Genomic DNA, 26,098 nt, shown 5'->3' with positions numbered 1-26,098 from the left:
TCATTAGGAATCCAAAGTTTTATAAATTTTGGGTCATGATTCCAGATCACTCTCCAAAATGATTGGATCAATTCACAGTTCCACCAATAAAGTATTATCCCATTTTTTCCACATCCTCTTCAACAACTGTCATTCTCCCCTTCTGTTAGGGACTGTTGTGTATAGGAGCACTGTAAATTATCTTCACCTGGTGTCCTTGAGCATCAGAGTCTTATTTTAATAAGTGCCACAGGAGTGGGAGTGGATTATGTACTGGAGAGGTATTTAAGCACTGGTATTTGGTTCAATGAACAGAGTAATTGGACACTTTGGAGACCTTGGTGTACATAGAGAGAAACTTGGCTTCCTTGCCTCCTGACCCTCCAATGCTCACCTGGAGTCCAGAAGGGACTCAACATAAGAGTCCGGAAAAGGGACTCAACACCCTTCTATGATTTTATTTGTTTTGTTTTTAAATTTTGTTTGAAACAAAAACAAAATAAGAAAGAAATTATCATTTATACAGCAAAACATAAAAGAGAATTCAATAGAATACAATAAAATTCCATTTCAAGAAAACCTATATAATAAATACTATACATTATGTTCAATTCTGTCCAACCTTCCCTGTAGGTTTTCTTTTGTTTTCTTTTTTTACTTTGTTTTTTTTTCTCCTTCCTCCTCTCCCTGTACAAGGAGACTAATTAAGCATAGATAGATAAATAGATAGATGGATGTATAAGTAGATAAACATACATATACACATATATACATGCATATACATAGTTACAAACATACGTTTTTATAGACATGTACATTCCAATGCAAATAGGAAAATCATACTGTGCCTATTTCCACTTGTCCTCTGTTTATCTAAAGGTGGAGAGAACATCTTTCTTCAACAGTCCAAGTCTTTCCATATTTATCTAAATCATTTCCTACACCACAGTGATATTATAATCTTATACATTTAACATATTTCCATATTAGTCATGTTGTAAAAGAAGAATAAGAACTAAAGCAGAAATAAGAAATAAAGAAAAAACAAAAAAGAAGTTTTTTTAAAAAATGAGCACAGTATGCTTTGCTCTGCATTCAGACTCCATAGTTTTTTCTCTGGGTGTGGATGACATTTTCCATAACAAGCCTTTTAGGATTGAAGAGCTGAGTCCTATAGTTAATTCACAATGTTCCAATGTAGTCTTCCTGCATTAGTTTCTAAAAATGATGCATTTAATATTTCTGCATTTGATTATAAGGCTTTTTATGCCTTAATATATGATCAATTTTTGGAAAGTTGGAAGCCATATAAATTGCTGAGAAAAAAAAAGTATATTCCATTCTGTTCTCATTCAATTTTCTCCAGATCTTATATATCTTATCTAGATTCTATTCTTCTCCTTGACTTCTTTCTTATTTATTTTTTGATAGGCTTAATCTTTTTTTGGAGGGGCAAAGGTTGAAGTCCTCCACTATTCTAGTTTTGCTATCTATTTCCACCTATAATCCTTTTCCTTTATATGTTTGGATTTGATGCATGTATATTTAGTATTGAAGTAATTATAATATTTGTATTATATATTATCTATAATTATCTATAATATCTCTTAACATAATATAATTTCTCTACTCATCTGATTTAATGAAATCTATTTTAGCTTTAACTTTGTATGAGATCAGGATTGCTATCTCTGCTTATTTTGTTAGTTGAAGCATAATAAATACCACTCTAGCCCTTTATTTTTCTCTCTGTGTGCCTCTCATTTTTAAACATGAGTTTTTTTGGTAAACAATATATATTTTCAGATTCTAATTTTTCATCCATTCTGCTATTCATTTCCATTTGCATCCCATTCATATTCAAAACTAAAATTTCTATTTGAGCATATCCAATTTTCCTGCTACCCCTCTTATTTGATTTTTAAAGTCCTTTTAAAGCTCTTCTAAGAATTCTTTAGATTTGTGATCATTTTACAATTTTTTTTGAAGCTTCACAAGTGATTTCATTGTATTCTGGTAAGTTTGAGTTTGAATCTTATTTTCTGTACCACTAGAGTAATGATCAGTAGTACTTCTTCTGTTGTTTATTAATTTTTAAAATATACCTATATCTTGGCTGTTAGGGTCAGGTTCTGCTCCCAGGGTGTGAGAATAATATCTCAGGCTTTAGCTTTTTTGAGTTGTTGTTTTCAGAGCTCTAACTGGGGGTCTTTTTTTATTTCTTCCAATGTGATATGATCCAATGCCAGGTGTGATCACTGCTCTTCTGATTTATGCTTTGATTTATGAATGACTTCACGTACTCCTCTCTGTCCCCCTCCTCCCAACCAGGGTCATCTGTGCAGCTGCCAACACACCACCAGCCTCCAGCAGCCACATAACAGTTCATTCCTATGCCCAAAAACCAAAACCAAGGACTCCACTGTCCTATGAATGATCACAACCAGCAGGACTTGCCCATCTGTAATGATACTCACCTGCCTGTACTCAATCCTCCTCAGTAGCAGGCACAGCCTGGGCTGCCCCAGAATAGCTGTCTAGTAACCTGCTGGTATTTGCACTGTACTCTCTGCCAGATCACTGCCCTGTAGGTCAGATCTCTCCTAATGTACTCCAAGGTTGTCTAAATCTGAACCACTGATTTGCCCTGACTTTTAATTGTTTCTGTCACTCTAAAATTCAAATTGGGGGATTATTTTAGGTTATTGGGAGAGTCAGGTAATTTCTTGCTTTATTCTGTCATCTTTCCACATCTTTATAATAGGCCCAGAAACATACCCATATCTTTTAGCAAACCAAAAGATGTTTCCAATGTGATATCATCTACTTTCATTCAAAGAACTATAATCCTCCAAACTGATTAGGAACTTATTCAAACGAAGGCTACATTTGATTAATTGTCTGATGAATTTAATTTAGATAGCAAACTTTCTATGATTTCATTAATTCAGGTGGGGAGGGATTCTCCCCACCTTACAGCAGTATCTGGCTTCTACTCTTATTCTCAACCCCAATACCTGCCTCCTTTTAATGGACTTCCCAGTTTCTCAGTTCCTCAAATCAGGATACATCTCTAAGTTTCTTCAGTCATACAGAAGAATCGTCATATCTATTGTATGTTAAATGCAGCTCCAAGTACACACACCCCAATTGAATTCTCCCTTGGTCCAAAAATTACTAGGTACAAGTGTTTGCTCAGTTTGTATAGCCTTTGAGAACTAAGAAACACTTTCACATCATGATGGAGTATCAGCAAATGCTAGAAGCATAGAGGATAGGAATCAACATAGTAACACTACAGGCCAGTCTTTTCAGGTCTTTCACTTTTTCTCCTTTAAGATAAGATGAATTTGGGAAGCTGGAGTCAAAAGCAATTCCTTGATACCTTAAACTTAACTGACCCCCAAAAAATGTATGAAATAGGTAAGCAGTTGTCTAAGAGAGGAAGTAATGGATTAAGCAGAACTACTGGAGGGAAATAACAATGGAGACATTTAAAGAACCCTGACTTCTTGTACATAAAGGAAAGAGGGGGAGAGAGTAATCACTATTTGGCTTTGTTAGCTTATAATATTATAATTTCAAGATAACTTGAACCATTGTGGTAATCTCAAAAACCTCTGTGCAGGGGGACCTCTTTGAAATCCATAAGGTCATATGGACTATGTCTGCTAGATCTTCCCCCTCTTCCTTCTACTTATTACTCCTGCCCTGCTATTTTCCTGGACCTCTTTTTAATCTGAATTCTTCCATGTGACAAGATTAGATAATGAATAGGTAACCAATCCTTAGATTATGTGCAGTGTGCTCTGCCTGCTATATATCAACATGATATCTTGGGAAACATAATTCTTCATAACTAATAGAGATGCACTGCATACAACTGAGAGAATGTTCAGATACTTCACTATTTGTGAGAATGAACTCAGAACTCTTTATGTGCTTATTTTAGATTTCTACTTAATACATCTTGGTTTCCTGCTTATAACATTAGAGGAATGAAAACAGCAGACATACCTTCTAATGACCTCATCCCTCACTATAAAATAGATGGTATTCATCTGCATTTCTAATCTATCTTAATGTAGGCGATGATCTACCTGGCATCACCTGAATCAACTGTCTCTTCTACCTCCTGCCTTGGGCATTAAAGTCATCTCACCCGAGACATGGGTCTCTCTAATGAGTCATGAATGCATCTTGTCATTCTGGAGAGTGGGCTGTATCTTTGTCTCTTTAATGACTATAATTCAGATGTATCTTTGTCTTTTCTTCTTTCTCATTCCCTTTAATGTCCCCTTGATGTGACATTAGTCTTTATGTTTCCCTTGTATGAATCAGAACATTTGGAATAAAAGCCTAATGCTTTTTAGCTGGGGCAACTAGGTGGCAATGTGGATAGAATGCTGGGTCTGGAGTCAGGAAGATGTATCCTTCTGATTTCAAATCTTATCTCTGACCCTGGGCAAATCACCTAACCCTGTTTGCCTTATTTTCCTCATCTTTAAAATGAGCTAGAGAAGGAAATGGCAAACTACTATAATATCTTTGCTAAGAAAATTCCAAATGGAGTCATGAAATGTTGAACAAGATTGAAAAACTACTTTACAATAACAGTAAAGCATTATTAGCTAATCTGCCACTGCTTTGGAAATTGCTATGCATCTAAAGCAGGAGAAATGGAATGGAATAACTGTTCCTAGAATCATTAGAATGAACTGTTCTATCTCCTCTCTTATTGTTGATACAATATAACTATAGAACAGAGCTCTAAGTCAAGATCTCTCTCAAGATCTGAGATCTAGAACCATCTCTGATGCTAGCAAACTGCAGAAGCTTGAGCATGTCAATTGCTGACTCTCACCCTTGGTTTTCCCATCAGTAAAATGAGGAAATTATACTAGATAACATTAGATCCCTTCAAACTCAAATAACCTATCAATGTGTTCAATTCTGACTTACCCACAAAGAAATGGCACAAAACAGAAGAAATCCTGAAGTGGAATACTGCCACTAGAGAGAGATACTAGATGGCATAGAGAAACCAGGAAGTTACCTGAATTTTCTCCAGTTTTCCTGAAAACAACATTAAATCAAGCCTCTGAAGAATTCTTGAATGAGAGAATCCACAACGAGACTAAGTGAAACAATGTGGAGGGTCTCCCTGGGGTAAATTGGGAACAGAGCCTAGGGCAGACTGCATCAGGGTATGCCAGTAGGAGGCTCATAGCCACAGTACAAATCAGCACCCAAGTACAAATCAGCATCCTGGCTCAATAGGCCAATGGCAAAGCGGGCAGGATGTCAGCCCCAGAACTTAGGGCATAACAGACATGACTAGGCCGGGTCATGCCAGTGTGGTATGTGGTACCAGCACTTCAGAACCCAGAGCAGAAAGTCAGTAACCAGGTCCCTGATTTTGCAAGAAGCTTGGGATAGTATTCCCCTGTACCCCAGGATTTTTTCTTAAGATGATCAAGAAACAGAAAAAAGCCCCGACCATAAAGAGCTACTATGGAGAAAGAAAAGATCCAAATGCAAACTCTGAAGAGGACAACATTATTAAAATACCTACATATGAAGTCTCAAAGGGGAAATATGATTTTAAAAATAAAATAAGAGGGGTAGAAGAAAAATTGGGAGGGAGAGAGATTATATATATCTAAAGGGAAGGATAGAGAAGGAAGAGGGGAGGTTAGTGAAAATTGCATTGAATTTGGAAGCAGAAGATCTGGGTTTAAATTCTGTCACTATTATGCTATTATATTATGTCCTTGAGGAAATCTCAAAGACTCAACAACCTCATTTTTAAAATAAGAAGGGGTGAGATGCATCTCTGAACCCTTTGGGTTCTAAAATCTCTAAGTTCAGACAGATATAACTAACACACACCTGCCCCAGTAAAAATAAACCACTAAGATTATGCCCATGCAATTTTCAAATGAGAGCATAGGGGAAATATTTAGCCCCTTTGTTATCATATTTAAGGTTCAGTCTAATACTTTAACAGTTACTCAGACTATCTTAATGTCCCTTTCATTCCTCACAATTTCCCAACGCTTTAGTGTTTCAAAACTAGCTGTGTGAAGTTGCTGATTTTCCCCAGTTGACAACGTCTAAGCCCTTCACAAATAGATAGATTATAGGCAACAGCCTATGTCTGATTTTCTTGGACTTTAGTATCTTCATCTGTTTATAGGGTGTGGTGATTGAGCAAGTCAATCAAGTAACCCACCTTACTTAAAACAAGTGATAAAATGCTCACTCATCCATACTTTAATGAAGTGAAAATAAGTCTCATTCAGTCTCAATCAGAGGATTTTCAATCAATTAATCATTTAACTCTTTGGAATCAGAGTGATGCTACACAAGAATTAGGGAACTGGGAGATTGGGAGACCATCAAGCTAGTTTATCACTGAGCTGATTCCCATAGTGCCATTCTAATAAAATCCCCAAAGTGTGACCACTTTGGGAAGGGAAAAGAGGAAAAGGAGAGGCTGGGAAGAAGGCAGGAAGAAGATGTATAAAATCAGTCACTAATGAAAAGTCATTCCGAAGTAACTCCAAATTTAGCCCTACTTGACTTTGGAGGAAGTGGTCTAGTAAGAGAGGACAGTTCTCCAGCTTTAATCAAATTTCTTTAAATGTTAATCCCATCTCTTCACAATTCAAGTGGCACAGGTAAACTGTCCAGTTTTCCAGGCATACAGTAATAAGGCCAATATAAAGCCTCTATAGACCTTCAATTTGGTAAATAGTCTAATACTTCTCTTCCATACTTTCTTTTGGAATCTACCAAACACTGAGCTACTTCTGGCGTAGTATATGTCAATCTCATCATTTATATGTTGTTCAGTTGTTTCAGTCATGTCTGACTCTTTACGACCCCATTTAGGGTTTTCTTGGCAAAGATAAAAGAATAGTTTGACATTTCCTTCTCCAGCTCATTTTATAGATGTGGAAAGGTGGGCAAACAGGGTTAACTGACTTGTCCAGGGTCATACTGCTAGTAAATGTTTGAGTCAGGTCTTCCTGACTCTAGGGATGGAGCTCTATCCCCTGCACCATCTAGTTACCTTTTCATCTATGTATACATCCCTGAAAAGTATACCCCTCAAGTAAATGAACTTAACCACAGCATTCAAAATTTCTCCATTTGCTTTTCACGTATAGATGATGCAGTGTTGGCTGGTGGAGAAACTGTTTTCTTAGTATTGTCAGGCCAAAATTAGTGTAAACAGCAGAGCAGTCCATATCCTGTTGCATTTTAGCCTCAAGGGCTAAACCAAAAGGTTCCCACCAACTCTCCCTTCAATTTTACTCTTGGCTTATAACCTTTTCAAATTAAATAATTTACCATCAAAGCAGGTAATGATCTTTTTTTTAAGGTTTTATGCAAGGCAAATGGGGTTAAATGGCTTGCCCAAGGCCACACAGCTAGGCAATTATTAAGTGTCTGAGACTGGATTTGAACCCAGGTACTCCTGACTCCAGGGCCGGTGCTTTATCCACTGCACCACCTAGCCTCCCCTGCAGGTAATGATCTTAATGACATTTTTGTCCAATTGACAAAATCAGAGAAATGGACCTGGATATACTGATGAAGTTCTGTCAATCAAAATTCAACATCATGGATAGAGCACTGGCCCTGGAGTCAGGAGGACATGAGTTCAAATGCAGCCTCAGACACTTAACAATTTGCCTAGCTGCAAGTCACTTAAAACCCATTGCCTTAAATAAATAATTTTTTTTAATTCAGCATCATTATATAGGCAATAAGAGGCAGAAATGATGTGCCCATTGTCACACAACTAGATAAGTACTGAAGGCAGGATTTAAATATAGATCTTTTAATCCCAGATTAAGAACATATCTATTCTGACATATGCCTATATCATTGATATTTATTATTATTATTATTTATTATTATTTTAACAAAAATGGCCTTGGTCACACTAACAGTTGTTACTATAATGAAAAATAATGCAAATTGTACAAATAGTGCAATTTATAAATTGGTTTCTAGATCATTTCACATTCTTACCACCACTTTTCCTGTATAACATGAAGGAGATCTGCATCAACTTCATACCATAAGACCAACCTTATTATTATGTGACCCATGTAGATCAAGTAGCCTCAAGCTTCCTTGGGGCTAATAAATATATAAAATAAAATAGTATATTACACCGGTAGACTATATATTAGCTTATTTGTTTATGGTTTAAAATAATGTGCTTTTGAATATGCATTCCAGGGGCAGCTAGGTGGCATAGTAGATAAAGCACCGGCCCTGGAGTCAGGAGTACCTGGGTTCAAATCCAGTCTCAGACACTTAATAATTACCTAGCTGTGTGGCCATGGGCAGGCCACTTAACCCCATTTGCCTTGCAAAAATCTAAAAAACAATGCATTCCAGTAATTTATTGCTTTATATAATTACAACAATTAGCAAGGTGGGGGAGGGGGAATGAGAACATATGCACACTGCTGAGTTAGAAGGAAGGGTTGGAATGAGAATTCCAAATGCTATATTTGGTGATTCAAAGTTTCCAGAAGTTGCCTCCCCACATATCAAATAGCACAAGCAAACATACACACACACACACACACACACACACACACTTTGAATAATAGAATATAAAATTCTCAAAATTTTCTATGTGAGATCCTGTGCATTATTTCTACACAATAGTGTGTGTGTGTGTGTGTGTGTGTGTGTGTGTGTGTGTGTGTGTTAGATAACTACGAGTATTGCTATTCCATTCCTCTTTTTTATATAAGGAAACCATGGCATAGAAAGACCAGATGACTTACCCATATCATCTGGCTAGTAAATACTGAAACCTTGACTCAAACCCATGCAAGTATAGTGGGTGTAATCAGGAAGTCGACCAACTTAACAAAGTCAAATACATGAGGCCTTTCATTGACCTTGAATGAGGATTGGTCTGATCTTGAAGATAACTCCCTTTATAAGGTATGGTGGACAGAAATGTATTAACATCACCTTTGGGATAATTTCACAGCTATGTGAAAATATACCTGTTCTGGGTACTAATAAGCCTATTGATATTACAGTAGAAATGACTGTTTTCATCATGACTATTGAATAACTGAGCTCACCCCTTGTGTTTTGCCTTTAAAGGGAACCAATGAAATCTGACAAGAGAGACCAGAAAACAGGAGCTGATTGACTTGAGAGAACTGAGACTAGACAAAGGGAAGATCAAGAAAGAAACCATGCACAGAACACCGACTGGGGAGAAAGGAGAGCAGCTTATCTATGCCCCAGGAAGTTCTGACCCCAGAAAAACAAGTGTAGAACCTCTAAGTTCCCCAGAGAGGGCAGCTATGGAGAGACAATGGCAAAATGGTGGAACAGATGTTAGTGGAAGAACCAATCCCTCAGGAGGGGAGTTCCTGAACCCCACTTCCTGATAAGAAGAAGTTTACTCAGGTTCCTAAGACAAGACTACATGAGAATGAAAGTAACCAGGTGACCTTGAAATTGGAGAAACAACAAAAAATATAGTTGAGAGAAATGATTATTAATAACCAATAATTTGGGGAGATCCAGTTTTCCCCTTATAAAAGTATGATGTTAAAAGTTCTGTCTCTTTGAAGGGCAGTGCTAATAATGAAGATTGGACTAAGACCCCACCCTGGTAGGATAGCAATTATGTTCTGCTTAGATTTGGTTAGTATATGTGTTTTTTGAATAGATGAGCTAAAGCTTGAGGGTGGTCTGAGTAGAGAGAGAGAGAGAGAGTTTCTCTGTTCAGGGGAGACATGATGTTACTCTCACCCCTTCATGTTAGCATAGCCTCCCTCCTATAACATCTCCTGTGGTTGACCAATCAGAGTCGATTGCCGCTCCTCTTCCAAAAGAGTATTTAAACTCTGAATCCACCACCTTTGTCTTTGCTATAAAAGAGATGGTCAAATGACCATCCTTTCATTAATAACTTTTTTGACCTTTTTAATATAATAATTAAATTACCCAGAAACCACATCTCTTAAACATTTTTTAATTATCACATAGTCATAATGGGGAACAAGCCAAGGCCATATCTTCTATTACTTCTATGAGATACATGAACATAGAGGTTTAAGAGGAAAATCTGTTGCCTCTCCAGCAAGCCTGTTTCCCTTTTAGGGGAACCTCAAACACAGGCATTACTATACCTTGCTATAGATCTTGAGCACTTCATAGGTCCTAGGAAAAGTGAGGTTCATTGAAAAGAGAAGAATAGCACTGGCAATTTAGGAGCTTAGATGCCTTTTGAGGAGGATGACATAAAGGTTTCTTATATTCCCATGAGTATAATGATAATAACAAGCATTGGGGTGGCTAGATGGTGCAGTGGATAGAGCACCAGCCCTGGAGTCAGGAGTACCTGAGTTCAAATCTGACCTCAGAAACTTAATAATTACCTAGCTGTGTGGCCTTGGGCAAGCCATTTAACCCCATTGCCTTGCAAAAAATAAAAAACCTATAATAAGAATTTATATAGTACTTTAAGGTTTGTAAAGTGCTTTATAAATATTATCTCCTTTTATCCTTATAACAATTCTGGGAGGTAATTGCTTTTATTATCTTCATTTTACAGATGAAGGAACTGAGGCAAACAAAATTTGAGCAATATACCTAGAACCATACAGCTAGTAAATTATGAGGTTGGATTTGGATTAAGATCTCACTGGTGAGATCTTACTGGTCTGGTTCAGAGCCATATTCTCTCTACTACCAAGCTGTCTAAATAGAGAACTAATTGAAAGGCAAGAAGATTTGGATCCAAGTTCCTCCTCTGGGATATGCAGAAACCTAGAAATGAATCAAACTTATAAGTTCCCAGAAGTCCCCCAAAATTGAACCTGGTCTATGTAAAATTGAAACCTATGTTTTAGGATGCAAGTTATGCAAATCCAGTGAATTTTCTACTCTTTCATCTTTCTTTGGAATATAAATAAAATACAATCCCTGGCCTCAAAAACCTTGTAACCCAAAAGATACAATGTGAACCTATTTCAGGATAAATCAACTTAAGATCTAAAAGGATCAACATTCACTTGATAAATAGGAGGCAAGAGATATCATTTTTAGTCCCTTCTCTACTACTACTGATTAATACTATCATTATTATGGCTATTAACACTACTATTGTTCATGATATTATTATTGTCATTGTCAAATGACATTCTCAAATTGCCAAAACTTGGTATATAACCTAAATTCTTTAATAATGAATGAAAAAATAATTTATATATTATCTTACCCAAAAATCTAAATATTTTAATGACTATTAAGTTCCATTTCAGTGGCTCCTTATACTAAGGAGGTGACTGGCCCCAGGTTTTTCAAGGCTTAGCTAGCAGGGCAAAAGCTCTAGCAAGGTCTTCCAACCTGAGAAGATTCCAGATATAGGCCCAGGGCTGTACCTCTTGCCTGAGAAGTATCCCTAGCTAAAAGTAGAAAGATTTACCACCAGAAGATTGGCATGAAGGGATGCATTTTTTGGTCATAGGAACTCATTGAGGTCATTTACAGGCATACCTTATTTCATGGTGCTTCATTTTATGGTACTTTGCAGATATTACATTCTTTAAATTTATTTTTATTTTTTTTACAAACCTTTTTTACCAGATTTTATCAAGCAGGTGTATCAGTATCATTTGTCCAACAGCATGTGCTCACATTGTGTTGCTGTGTCATTTTTTGATAATTCTTGCAATATTTCAAACTTTCTCATTATTATTTTATCTGTTTTGATGATCTGTGATCAGTGATCTTTGATGCTACTGTTATAATTGTTCTGAGACCCCACAAACTGAGTCCACGTAACATATCAAATTTACTCGATAAATGTTGTGTATATTCTGGCTGTTCCACCCAACAGCTGTTACCCATCTCTCTCCCTCTCCTTGGGTCTACCTTTTTCCTGAGACACAACAATATTAAAGAATATTACCGAAACTTAGTTGATAAAGCAGCAGCAGAATTTGAGAATATTGACAGAAGTTCTTTTGTGACTAAAGTGCTATCAAACAGCATCACATTCCACAGAGAAATTTTTCATGAAAGGGAGAGTCAGTGGTTGCAACAAACTTCATTTTTGTCTTATTTAAAGAAATTGCCACAGTCAGCCCAGCCTGAAATTCAGTAAATACCACCCTATCCTGATCAATCAGGAGCCATCAACATTGAGGCAAAATCCTCCATCAGCAAAAAAGATTACGATTTGCTGAAGATTCAGATGATAGCAACTTTTTTTTAGCAATGCACTATTTTTTTAATTAGGCCATGTACTTTTTTTAAAGACATGATACCATTGCACATTTAATAGATGATAGCATAGTATAAACAAAACTTTTATATGTACTGATAAATCAAAAAATTCATATGATTCACTTTATTGTGGTGGTCTGGAACTAAACCCACAATATCTCTGAGTTATGCATGTACAAAGGTGTGGAAAAATTGTAATTTGAGTTGATGAGAGAAATACCTACTCAGTTAAACAGAAGCTAAAGACATTGACCTTCTGACATAATTACATAACATGCAATATTGAGCTGTGGGTATGAATTTGCCTACTCTTCATTGCCAACGTATGGCTTTTGCTGTATGAATTTGGGTAAATCATTTAAATCTCTCTTTACTATCACCTTTTAGACTCATTCAATTATATATTGCTTGACCTCTCAAGGAGAGGGGAAGGATGAGAAGGAAGGAAAGAATTTTTTAAATTATTATAAATTTTTTATCATGTATTTGGAAAATATTTAATGGAATAAATAAAATTAACTTTCTTTTGTTTTTGCAAGGTAAATGAGGTTAAGTGGCTTACTCAAGGCCACACAGCTAAGTAATTATTAAGTGTCTGAGACCAGATTTGAACCCAGGTACTCCTGACTCCAAGGCCAGTGCTTTATCCACTACACCACCTAGCCGCCCCTAAAATTAACTTTTAAAAGACTCACACAGTCACAGATTTAAAGCTGAAAGGAACCTGAAAGTTCATCTAGTCTAAATCCCCCAATCTGTATACAAATGATAACACAGACTTTCAAAGAGGGTAAGTGACTTGTTAAGGAAAGAAGTATCAAAGGCAGCATTTGAACCTAGATTCTCTGACTACAGAGTCAGTGTTCTTTGTTCTTTTTTTCTTTAATAACTTATTTTAAATTGTACATTTCAAATTGTATCCCTTACTTCTTCCCTCCTTTCCCATAGTCAGTAAGCAATCAGATATAGGTTATACATGTGCAACCATGTAAAACATTTCTATATTAGTCATTTTGTACAAGAAGATGCAAAAAAGAAAGAAAAAATAAGAGAAAAAGTGAAAAATAGCATGCTCCAATGCTCTTTCTATGATACCACATTCCTTGCTAAGATCAACTCCTACATGAGGTCTTTGTAGATCCCTGCCCCACCACCAGTGTTTCCTTTACCCCACAAATAATGTTGTATTTATTTTGGATGAATTTATATTTGTACATGTTGTCTCTTATGATGGAATGTAAGTTTCCTGAAAACAGGAACTGTTTTGGTTCTTATCTTTATATCTGAAGCCTGTAGCAGGTAATTAAAAAAATTAATTATTTGAATTTATTCATTTTAAACTCTCTGGGTCTGAATTACATTACATGGTCTATAAAATGGGTCTAACAATGCCTATGAGTGATGATCTTACTAGCACAAAATCAGAGGGTTAAAATTCCATCTAGTTCTAAAAAATGCAATTCTATTCAATTAATTATAATTATATATAGGACATACTCTGCTATTTTATCATCTTGGAGTGATTCTGAGAGAAAAAGCTCTCATTTTAATACTTCGAAGAATGTTACTTAGAGTTTTTGAATTTTGGCCTTCCAATTTGGTTCCCAAAGATCATGTGCCTAGCATTTTTTCTCTCTTTAATTTGCTTTTCCTTTAAAACAAGATTTGGAACATCACTCCATGTGTTCAGTTCTATGTCCACCTATAATGATGACATTGGGTCAAACTCCCCTTCCTTCTGTCATTTTGCCTTCCTCTTTACCCCAGAAATTTATTAGTATCTATACTGCTTTCTTGGTGCTTATAATCCCCAAGGATCATGTCTTATACTCTAAGGTTTCTTACCCTGATCTAATACCAGTACTACTAAAAAAAAAACAATCATTCATCTAAGTGCTAGGATGCTTCCTAAAAACATGATTCCTTCATAATTCAAGCATTTGTTTTGATTAGTCTTTAATAATGTTTAATATTAATGTTGACTTTAAGGTAAAGCAATAAAGTTATTGTTTAAAATGACTATTTCTAATTGGCTGTGACATATATTTGGTTTCCCTCATTAAGCTGATGTTATCACTTTTCTAAGTAGCATCCTGTCTAGCATTTTAGTTTGGGAGATAAAAATCTCTCATTTCATTCTTGCATAAAGATTTCTTACAAAAAGAAAACCCATATCACCTCTTTGAGCATGGGCCTCTCTCAGTTGTCTGAGATCAACCCAAATTCTAAATGGATCCTAAATACTTAAGAAGCAAAATATATGTGTAAATATATATATATATATATATGTATGCATACATATATATATATATATACATCCCATTCACCAGTATAGTGTGTTTGTGTGATATAACTGCTATCATAGGACCTTTAATAAAATATCTTTTAAAAATTTGATTTTAGGATCCCTGTGATGGGAATTGGGCTAGTGTAATAGATTTTACTAACCCAAAGTATGGCTGTGCTTTAATGAGGTCAATTAAGAAAACAATTTTACAGAGTAACTTTCTTCCTTGAGAGGAGACTGTAGAATTATACAGGCCTGGCTTTGAACACAACAGTCAGACCCTAGTCCAAATCTTACCTCTGGCACTGTGACCATGAGCAAGTTACCTAAACTTTCATTATCCCAGACTGATCAATAAGACTATAACTTGCAAAACACTTGCCAGGTAGAATTAGTAGAGGGAGTTCACATATCAATTAATTCCTTGGTACACCTATACATGTATGTTCCCATATATACTTGCATATATATATATATATATATATGTATGCCTATATATATTATATATATAATATACATATATATATATATATATATATATATATATATATATATATATATATACACCCACAGAAGTATGCACAATTCTTTGGGTTTAATGCATGAATTATTTTTTTCAGAAACAGATCTTTGTGCATGGTTTCTGATGAGAAAATTATGCCAAAATATCTTGCTAAAAATAATAAGAATTGGGGTGGCTGGGTGGTGCAGTGGATAGAGTGCCGACTCTGGAGTCAAAAGTGTTTGAGTTCAGGCCCAGCCTCAGACACTTAATAATTACCTAGCTGTGTGGCCTTGGGCAAGCCACTTAACCCATTTGCCTTGCAAAAAAAAGAAGAGAAAATAATAAGAATTAAAAGAGGCAGCTAGCTGGCACAATGCACAGAATGCCAGCCTTGGAGTCAGAAAAATCTGAGTTCAAATCCGATGTCAGAAACTTACTAGCTGTGTGACTATGTGTAAGTCACTTAGCCCTGTTTTCCTTACTTTCTTCATCTATAAAATAAGCTGGACAAAGGAAATGGGAGGCTACTCTAGTATATTTGCAAAGAAAATCCCAAATGAAGTCACAAAAAGACAGGTACAACTGAAATAATTCAACAAAAGTAATAGTATTAACATCATCAACAGCAATTACAATATGCTAATAGCTTAAGAATTGCCATTCTCAATCCATTCTACAATTTCTTAATATTTTGTTTTTCCCAACTGCTTAGTAAATTAAAGACAAGTCTCATCACTCATCAGGTTTTTGTACCCCCAAATATTTTTCTTGGAGTTTCTTACTTACCTTTCTGACAGTAATCTTCAGCTTTGGCTGTTTGATCAAAAACATCAATAACGTGACTTGAACTAAAGTTGCAATCCATAGGCATAGAAAGATCAATTTCTCCTTCCAGATAAAAGGAGAGGTAAAGCTTGGAGGATCTTCCTTAGTTCCTGTGAGATGTTAGCTGCCTATTGTTACACAGAGACCTCTAATGGGTCTTATTCTTCCCATATTGCAGGATGTAGGAATAATTTCTATATTCCCTGAAGCAAATAAAATACAGGAGAAATAGGAGTTTTTTGCCCATCCTTTGAACTCAGCATTTCACTGAGAGAAGTACCATTTCTGGCCATACTGAGGAAGAGAAAAAGCCAGGCTGAGAGGAAACTCAAGGCCAGCTCAGAAATAGGAAGTAAATAGTTTCAATACAATAGTTAGAGTTACAGTGACAACCTTTAGAAAACAGGAAGAGGTAAAAAACAGAAAAATGAAGTAGCTTTTCAAGCCTTTTTCTACAATTGTGATTATTCATCTAACAATCCATAAACAGAAGCAGTTTGCTTAGAAATGTAGGTGTTTAACATATTGCATGGAAGATAATCTCATTCACTTAGAAATCAGTACCATGGTAAGAATTATCTAGGCCAATGCTCAAAGGCTATCTTACAAAATTTGGGGTTTGTGGAGAAAGGAGAAAGAAAATATCTTGAGTACAATTATAATCTGTTTTGGATAGGGGACCATCATCTACGTTTTGACCAAGAACCACAGACTTTGAAAAGAAAAGAATGAAGGGTAGAAGATTGGAGTTATCTTCTAATGCTACTATTTTTTTAAAAAATTACAATGACCATATAAGGTAGATGAGCCAGAGGCTCATCTCTTAAACTGGGGCAATAGTCACTACGGTGTTATTCAAACAAGTTCCCAAGAAAATATTGTTCTCTCAACTACATTTCATTCATGACAATTAGAGGTCCAAGGCTTGTAGCTCTCTGGTCTAAAAATTTCCTTTCTCTGTCTCTTCCATGTATGTGACACACTTCAGGCTAGCCCCTCAATATAATGGGTCTCTTGCTTTTCCTTGTGTTGCCCTAGTGTTTACCCTCTATTGGGCATATCACATATGTATTAGCCTTACCATTCATGGGGACTACTGCCTGTCTTGTGCTTAAACAAGCAAGTTCCCTTAAAGAATTATTTTTCCATGAAATACTAATTTCCACTCATGAAAATCCAACGTCCAAAGTTTATGACCCATTTTCTGACAAGTCAGTCAATCCAAGTTGAGGGAAAAGTAGTGAAAAGACTAGCCACAAGGGATACTTTTCCAAAGCATTCCAAAGAGAGAGAAGAAGTTTAGGGAGGTGTTCAAAAATAAGAATTACCCTCTTGCATTTTATAAACACAATGCAGATCACAAGTCTTGCAAAGCATGTAATATATAACTGATGAACCCAGCATGTGGGCCTGGTCAGGGAAGCTCTGCTGAAAAAGAACAATGGTTTGCAAATATGTGGAGGTTTGGGTCAAGGGAAAGACAAATCCCATAGAAACTAATATCATGCATACAAAAAAATGCAAGCTTTAAAAGCAAAAATTATATTATCTTGGCAACTCACGGTATCCATAAAATGAATTGGAAAAGAAGCTATTTCATGCAGTTTTTTTAATTTGTTGGTTTTTTTAAAAAAGAGAGTGAAACCAGAACACCACCTCCATCTGCGCCAGGGATGAATCACCCTTCTGGCTCACAGATTATTCCCTCTCCACAGATGGGTAATAATAACTCCCAGACAATGCCACATCTTGTTTCAGCACCATTAGGCACACATTCCTGACCAACTCCAGCCTGGGCAATAAACATGAAATCCAGGAGGAAGGCATCAAAGGAATGGCCAGTGAGAGGTTCTAGAGGTGCATCATCCCTGGAGACTTTTAAGAAGACAATAGTGATCTGACTGAGATGGTTTAGACATCTAGCTCAGATTCAGGTTTATAAAACTGAAAGGAAAAAGAGGAGTAGCAAAACCTCCTGAACTGCTTTCTAGAACCCAGAACCACAAAGGCCCTGTTGGCATTTTTTAGATTAGTAGGGCCTCAGAGTCAAAGATTAGTTAGATCTGTACAGCACTCTTCTCCCTGCCTCCTACAGACACTGAAGAAATGCTCTTTGATGGTAATGATGAGTCAAATAGTGATTAACAAAGCAACAGCCTTCCCTGTCTCCTTTTTAAAGAATGCTGTGCCTCTAGCCACATCCTGAAGATTATATTTTACTCTCCCACTTTTAGCCCAGAAGCATGACTTTCCCCCTCCCCTCAATCCCATACCTTCCAAGATCAGGGTCCCAGAGAGGATCGCTGATGCTAGAACCAAATGATCAAGCTGCAACGAAGAGGCTGAGGTGGCAAAAACTCTGGCACTTACTACTTAGACCCAACAATCAGGAGCTTGGCTTCTTTTGGAACCTTGGAACCAAGGAATTGGAAAAAGCTTCAGAAGGCCCTCTGGCTTTCAGACTAGGTGGTTGTCTAAAATAGTGGGGAGAAACTCAAATAGAAACAGAGACCACTAAATTGTTCATAAGGATCCCTGCAGGTTGCAAATAGATCAATTTATTCTTAAAACTACAGTGCTGGAACCTTGAGAATCCCCTTTAGTTTTTGATTCTAGTGTATCACCTCCAAAAGGTAACACTTAATGATCTTGGGCAAAAAAAAAAAAATACCTGGGCCTCAGTTTTTTCATCTGTAAAATGAGAGAGGTCATACAAGACCATCTGTGAACTCAATTCCAGATCTAGATTATCATCCATTAATAAGTATTTATGAGCAGGACATGGGGAGGGAGCAGGTTATAGTTCTAGCACTGTGATAGAGAGTGAGGGAAATAAAGTCTTAGAAGATCACTATTCTTTTGAGATAAGGCTTACACAGGGATAAGGGATATATCACTAAGGCAAGATAAAGTCCTTCAAGATAATCAACAGGAACCTCTCTTAACTGTAATTGAATTAACTTCTCAATTAATCAGTCAATCAAAAAGTATTTATTAATCCAGGGACTATGTAAGCATTGAAGAAGTAAAGACAAAAGCAAAAACATTTATTTTCTAAAAAAACTGACATTCTAATGATAGTCTGCATATATATCCAAAGCAAATACAAGGTAACCTTAGGCATTATCAGCTGGAGGAGAAAATAAGAAAGACCTCTTTAAAAGGTGGTCTACAAGCTCAGTTGTGAAGGAACTCAGGGATTCTCAGAGCTCACTTCTCATGAACATTCTCCCTTCCCCTGGTCCCTTCACCCCATGGTCAAAAGAGTAGGCCTCATGTCAACAAACATGAGATTTTACCTATTGAGTAATATTAAAATGATAAGCTATACACACACAGGGCATCATTCTGATTGTTATGATATTATCCCTGTACTTAGAAAGAAATCATGAAATTCTATAATTTCATGACCCAAGGATTACTGGGTAGCAAATTCAGGTAGTTATTTGTGGCAGTATCTTACTGTAGTGTGGTAGAAATGGTAACAGAACTGAAACTGTAGTCTGAGTTTGAATTCCAGCTCTGACACTAACTATATGGATAGCTTCTCTGGGCCTCATTTTATTCATCAAAGTGAACAAGTTGGACTAGATCATAAAGTCATATGTTTAAAGTAGAAGGAACATCAGAGGTCACCTAATGCAACTTACTCATTTTTAGACATGAGACAACTGAGGCCCCCAAGAGGTTAAATGATTTTCCTTTTCACTCTATCATACAAATAGCAAGCAATAGAACAGGATTCAAACCCAGATTCTCTACAACTCCAAATGAACATTATTTATGTCTTTTGGACCAGGGAACCTTGCAACTTTAAATTTACATGACCTGAGGAGATTATTATTTATTGTATGATATGTACAGCCTACTCTTGGTCATCTATGGTCATGAAAGTCAAAAGAACTGGAAAGATTGTGATATCTTGGTAATCAAAAAATTGCATTGGACACAATTCCCATCTTCTCTTTTGGCAGAAAAGTTGGCAAGGAATACAAGGGATATACTATAAACTGTAAAACTGGAAGGGTTCTTAGGATCATCTATTGCCATTTCACAACTCTACACTCAATTTCCAGATGAGTAAAATGGCTAAGGGCCAGAGATAGGCAATGATTAGCCCAGGCCATCCATCTCTGAGATCAAAAATTATTCTACTTCTCTATAGCTGAACATGGTATCAGAAATTCTAATACTCTAATTAGGAAACAGTTGACCAAAAAGTAGGTGACTGAATAGAAGAAAAAAGGTTGCTGACAGTCTACAAGCTAGGTCATGATGACTAAGGTTACTGTTTTCAAGTACTAACCAATAGGAGAGATTCCCATCATATAGTTTCAATGCGATTCTGACCTGCAAGATGTTATCATGCTCTTCCTCAGTCTTTGACGTAGCTCACTTTTGTGATATTTCCAATACTTGGCACATCAGCAGGATTTACTCTATGTTCATTAATTGACAAAGCACAGATGGAGTTGGCAAATACAGCAGAGAAATTCTGCTGATGGTATTAGTCCCATCCAACTTGTTTCATCCATACCTAAGACTTCAGAACTAAGCTCGCTCTAAGACCAAAAACCTCCCATAATAGCACATCTTCTCACAGGCAGTTGCCCTAAACATTTCCCTGAATCTCCACAAGGAAATAAAAAGAATCAAAGAAGAGTAGAATAGTATTTCCCTCAGGACTGTATCCTTTTGTGGGGAGTTGAATGTATCTCTTAGGAATGTGACCACAGAACCATAGATTTAAAGGTTAAAGAGGTCTTTAGAGATCACAGAGGCCAGCCCCTTCATTTTTCCACTGAGAAAACCTAGACCCAAGAGATTAAGTGAACAGAGAAGGAGCTCATAATCTAATGGAGGAGACAATAAGAAAATAACTATGGTATACAAAATATATACAGGATTATCAGAAAATAATCAATAAAATGAATTCAAAAAAATTAAAAGAGGTTGGGAAAGGCTTCCTATAGAAAGTGGGATTTTAGCTGGGGCTTGAAGAAAGGCAGGAGGCAGAGGTGAGGAGCATCCCATACTTATCTGGGGGAGAGGCAGGGAAAATTCTATGGTTGGGCTATGTAATGTCATGTGATCATTGAATCAATGAGTTCATGGTAGGGATGCTAGAAAGAGGCTGGGATGAGAGAGAAAGATGAGGGGGGTGGATTTCACATAGGTGGAGGGATTCCACATAGGTGGAAAGTGGTAAAGCTGGGAATCAAGTCCAGGTCCTCTGACTTCAAAGCTAGAGTTCTCCACTGGGTTTTACATGATTTTTGTTCCTGAGGAGGTAGCATTAGTGTAATAGAAAGAACACTTAATTCAGAGTCTGTTCCTCTCTGGTATTTACTTATTTAGACAAGTAATTTCACTCTTCTGGGCCTCAGTTTACTCAGTTATAAAATAAGGAAGTTGAACTAGAAGATCTCAAAGGCTCCAGAATCCTAAATGAAATCATTTTGGGGCTGGAAAACTTCTCCCCTCAAAACTCACTGTTTTTGTAGAAAAATGTTTTTCTTTCAACCACAAAAAGCCCTATGCCAACTGAATCAAGAAAGAATCCTTATTGACATTCCCACCTCCCAGATGAAAGTTTCTTTTTCTCTTTTTTTTTTTTTTGATTTTTGCAAGTCAATGGGGTTAAGTGATTTGCCTAAGGTCACACACAATTAGGTAATTATTAAGTATCTGAAGTTGGATTTGAACTCAGGTCCTCCTGACTCCAGGGTTGGTGCTCTATCCACTGCACCACCTAGTTGCTCCCAGCAAAGTTTTTTAAATAAAAAACTGGTTATATTTTGCTCAAAGGAAGACCTCCTTTGCCCTATAAAGAGACCTATGGATCTATGCATCCATGCCAGGAAAATTCCAACATACCCAGAGTACCATGTAACAGATCAGTTAAATTCATTCTTATGAGTTTTAAGAGAATGTAGCTTTATTTACAAAAAACAAAATATTTAAACATTTAAATAAACAGATTACAAAACAGATTCTAAGATAGTCTCTGCCAACTGCTTCTGCAAGCCAGGAATACTTCTGTCCTGGTGAAATGAAAAAGGACAAATTCTTTTTCAAGGCCAAGCCACTAAGTCAAGGATAATTACCTTTCACAACAGCCTTACCAAGACCAACCCATTTCTATTCATAAACCCGTCTCATTTTATGCAAAGGCCCTTCCCCTTGCAAAGGTAATACCTATTTAGTCAGCTTTACTCAGTTCAGTTCTGCCACAAAGCAATGTTCCTCAAGAACCACCCATGCTACATGATTCATTGGAAAAAAATGTTGGAGTTGGGGTCAGAGGTAGCATTTCTGTCATTTATTATCTTTGTGACTTTGAACAAGTCATTTAACTTCTCTGGACTTTAGGTTCTCATTGGGATACAAAGGTAAGGTCACCTGAACTAACAAATCACCCCACTCCCATCTAAAGTAACTAAGAAGATTCTACAGTCATAACATTATTAAATGAAGTTATTTATCTATATTGAATCAAATACTCATTTAAATGAATTAAAGTAATGTATGCCCCATCCTGTCATAGGGTTCTGCTATAAAGTGTGAAGCCAGTTCAGTACTCTATAGTATTTGAGTGTCCTACTCCTCAGTAGAGAAAGAAATTCCAGTCTTGCTCAGGAAAAAGAGGAATAGAACCTCTGTCTCTTCTTTGTCTCCTTGACTAAAGAAAAACATTATGAAATTTGAAGTATCAGACACTGTGTATTTCTCACTGGTGTCCTCTGGTAACTGAGGACAAACTAGACATTTTGCTCAAAGAAAGCTTCAAGACTGGACAAGGAGGCCCAGAAGAAAACTGTTCCATCCTTTTTTTAAAATTTATGGCAGTGGGGTTAAGTGACTTGCCCAAGGTCACACAGCTAGACAATTATTAAGTATCTGAGAACAGATTTGAACTCAGGTCCTCCTGACTCCAGAGCCAGTGCTCTATCCACTGCACCATCTAGCTGCCCTGAAAACTGTGCCATACTTAAAGGAAACTTCATGAGTACTTCATAAGGGGAGAAGCATGAACTCTGAGCTACCCCCTTTACCTTGCCACATATGCTAAGTTTGAGCCCACTCTATACTTGTAATAAAAATCACAAACTTTTGAGGATAATGTTTTCTAACAAGTGTTCTTACCATTCAACCTAGAAAATACCCCTAATTAAATAATTGATATAAATTGATAATCACTAGGGGAAAGTATACCAGTTGGAAATTAGAACATTGGGAAGACAGAACCAGTTGCTAAGGGTTCTAGAGAACCCTAAAGGGGAAAGTAGCAACCACTTTCTGGGGAACCAACAAGCCAATGCAAATGGGAATTTGGAAAAGTAGCCCCACATCATGTGCTACATGTAAATTGAAGAAGTTAGACTGGATAACTACTAAAGTCCCTTTCCAACTCTAAGTCAATGATCCTATAAATTGTTATTAAATAATATCTTTATTTCAGCTTAGAGTTACCTACAATTATTTGATTTGTGGTTCCATTACTATAGGGGATTCCCAGAAGGAAACATGCTCTACATGTATAGGCTGATATAGTCTTTGCAACTTATAGATCAAAATAATTACACAGAACCACAGGAGACTAAGGATTTTCCAGGATTACCCAGCCATTATGTATCAGAAGTAAAACACAGGTCTTCTTGGTTCTGAGTCTGACTATTCCTAGATACCTTGCCATGCCATCTCTCAATAATAATAGTATGTAATTAATTATTAATAATAATCATTGCATTTGATAATGTTTTCTTCACAGTAACCCTATGAACTAGAATATATAATTGTTATTACTCATATAGTATTCATTCTTAATGTGCTATACAAAATCTTCTAGTTAACTCTGAATCCAAATTCTGCTACTGAGCTTCATCTTCATCAGGAAACTACTGACCTTAACTTAGGGTTCTAAATCATTTTGCATTAGAAAGTTTCCTCTTCTGTGATGTAAGACAGCTAGATAAGATGATCTCAAATGTTCTATGAGTCAGTGACTCATTAGTCTCTAAGAGTTGAAAGGGAACTTAGAGATAATATGATCTGTTCCCCCCCCTTTTTATAAACAAATATACAGATGTATCACAGTTTTATAGACTGTGCATAGAGCATGGTATAGTAGACAGAATGCTGAACTTGGAGTCAGGAAGGTCTGACACTTGCTTGGTGTTCCTGAGCAAGTCTCTTGACCTCGGCATGTGTCTATATGCAATTCTCTAGGATTTATCTATTGCTACAGTCAAATCTCATAAGCTTTGTTGGGGAAGGGAATTATCATACCAGGAAATCACTGTACTAACAAAGTTATAGATCTTTCACACTTCCACACATATATACCATGTATAGGTATTTCTTCTACCAAATTCTATATCATGCCTCACGGTGGCATGACTGGGTTCTTGAAGATTATGAAGCTAGGTGGCAGAGTGAGCATGGAAGATTGAAGTACTAAGTTCAAATTCTGACTCAGACACTCCCAACTCTGTGACCTTTGGCTGTCAATTAAATTCTGTCTGATTTAGTTTCCTCAACTCTCACATGAGGATAGTAGTAGTACCTATCTCCCAGGAATGGTGTGAAGATCAAATAAGATAATATTTATAAAGTATAAAGCACCATGACTCACATATAGTAGGTACTTAACAAATCCTCTTCCCATGTGCCAGTAGACTATAATATCTGATATCTGCCAGAAAGACTTCGAGTATAGTCTGGATTGAAGATTGTGTCTTCACTTCAAGGACAAACTGAGATATTGTAGGGAGACTCATCCGTAGGCTGGACACAAAGTAGTAAAATCTCTGACCTTGGCAACCCATTAAACAAATGCAAAATTGTGATGGCCTTCAAGCCGGAATAGTCCCCTTAGACTTCTATAGTAATGGTGATAGTAATGAGAAAGAAGGCAAAAAGTGCTAAAAACTGAAGGGTTTCAGTTTAGTTACAACTTTGACTGTAAACTCTTTTGTCTAATAGCCAATCAACTGACTTCTTTTGGAACAACTGAACTGTAGGATTTGCTTATGATGTGAGAGATAGAGTGACAATTTAGCTGGAGAGCTGGTTGCTCAGCCAGCAGGACCTAGATTCAAACCTCACCCTGTCACAACCTAGCTGTGAGACCCTGTAAAAATCATTTACCTTCTTATCACCCATAGGTAAACCTTCTAGGACTACAAATTGCAGAAAAAAATGTCAACCTACAATGGTAGGAGTTTCCTCACTCAGAAGTTCCCTACACAATGAAGCCACAGGTCCAGGCCCAATATCCCCCATCCTAGGAATAAGTAAGACAAAAGACAAAAGTTATAACTAAAAGGGCAGGTATATCACAGGTTCTCCTTGAAGAAGAATACAAAAGAATTGGCTGAGGTGCTTTCATTCAAACAAAGACAAAAAGAAATATCATTTCATGAAACACCTGGTCATCTTGTCTTGCAGTGCTCCTGATAAACAAAAACAACAAAACTCCAAAGATGATCATATCTGATGTCTATTGGAGAGAATGAATATGTAGAGAAATTCTGTGAATAATTTGATAAGGTCCTTTAAATCATTTGAAAGTGAAAGACACTTCAAAGGCTTATACCACTTTAGACCAACTTACAACTTTAGATCAAGTGAAACTGTTCTCTCCAAAATTTTCATCATTTCTAAATTGTCATATCCAATGACCTTGCTCAAACTTCATCCTTCTTGACTTCTCTGAAGTACTAGACATTGTTGGATCACCCTATCCTCCTAGATATTCTCTCCTCTCTGGGGATTCATGAAACTACTCTCTCTTAATTCATTCATCTAACCATTTCTTCTTTCACCTTCCTTTGAGGTGTATCATCATCCTATGTGTTTTTTTCTCAAGTTTCTGTCCTAAGCTATCTTCTTTTTTCTCAGTGATCACTTTAGCTCCTGTGGATTCAATTATCATTCTATTCAGATGTGTACACCTACATGTGCACACTCAGATGTATACAACTAGCTCTAATCTCTCTCATGAGCTCCAGTGTCAAATCAACTGCCTATTTGACTTTTTCAACCAGATGCCCCACAATCACTCATTATGCCCAAAATCAAAACTATTTTTCCCTACATAGACCTCCTCCACTGATCCTAACTTTTGTATTTCTATTCTGGTCATCTTTCTAGTCATTCTGGACCATAACTTTGGAGTCATCATCAACTTTCCATTGGTCCTCATCCCA

The 26,098-nt window shown here is 36.6% G+C and overlaps 1 protein-coding gene across 2 annotated transcripts in view; it reads right to left on the bottom strand.

Moving 5' to 3' along the window:
• The window catches only part of ZNF831 (zinc finger protein 831), a 110,162-nt gene that overhangs the window by 69,368 nt on the left and 14,696 nt on the right, over window positions 1–26,098 (bottom strand). Inside the window, exon 1 of one of the 2 annotated variants that reach the window (XM_074210369.1) lies at window positions 15,849–16,224. The exons of the other annotated variant lie outside the window; for it this stretch is intronic. The gene's annotated coding sequence lies outside the window, so the exon portion shown is untranslated. Of the gene's footprint in view, window positions 1–15,848; window positions 16,225–26,098 lie in introns of those variants that run through there. 2 annotated transcript variants of the gene reach the window in all.

Source organism: Macrotis lagotis, chromosome 1 (genome assembly GCF_037893015.1).
Source record: "Macrotis lagotis isolate mMagLag1 chromosome 1, bilby.v1.9.chrom.fasta, whole genome shotgun sequence".
Classification (NCBI taxonomy): Eukaryota; Metazoa; Chordata; class Mammalia; order Peramelemorphia; family Peramelidae; genus Macrotis; species Macrotis lagotis.
Note: the sequence above shows the minus strand (reverse complement) of the source record. Positions and strands in the feature narration are given on the sequence as shown.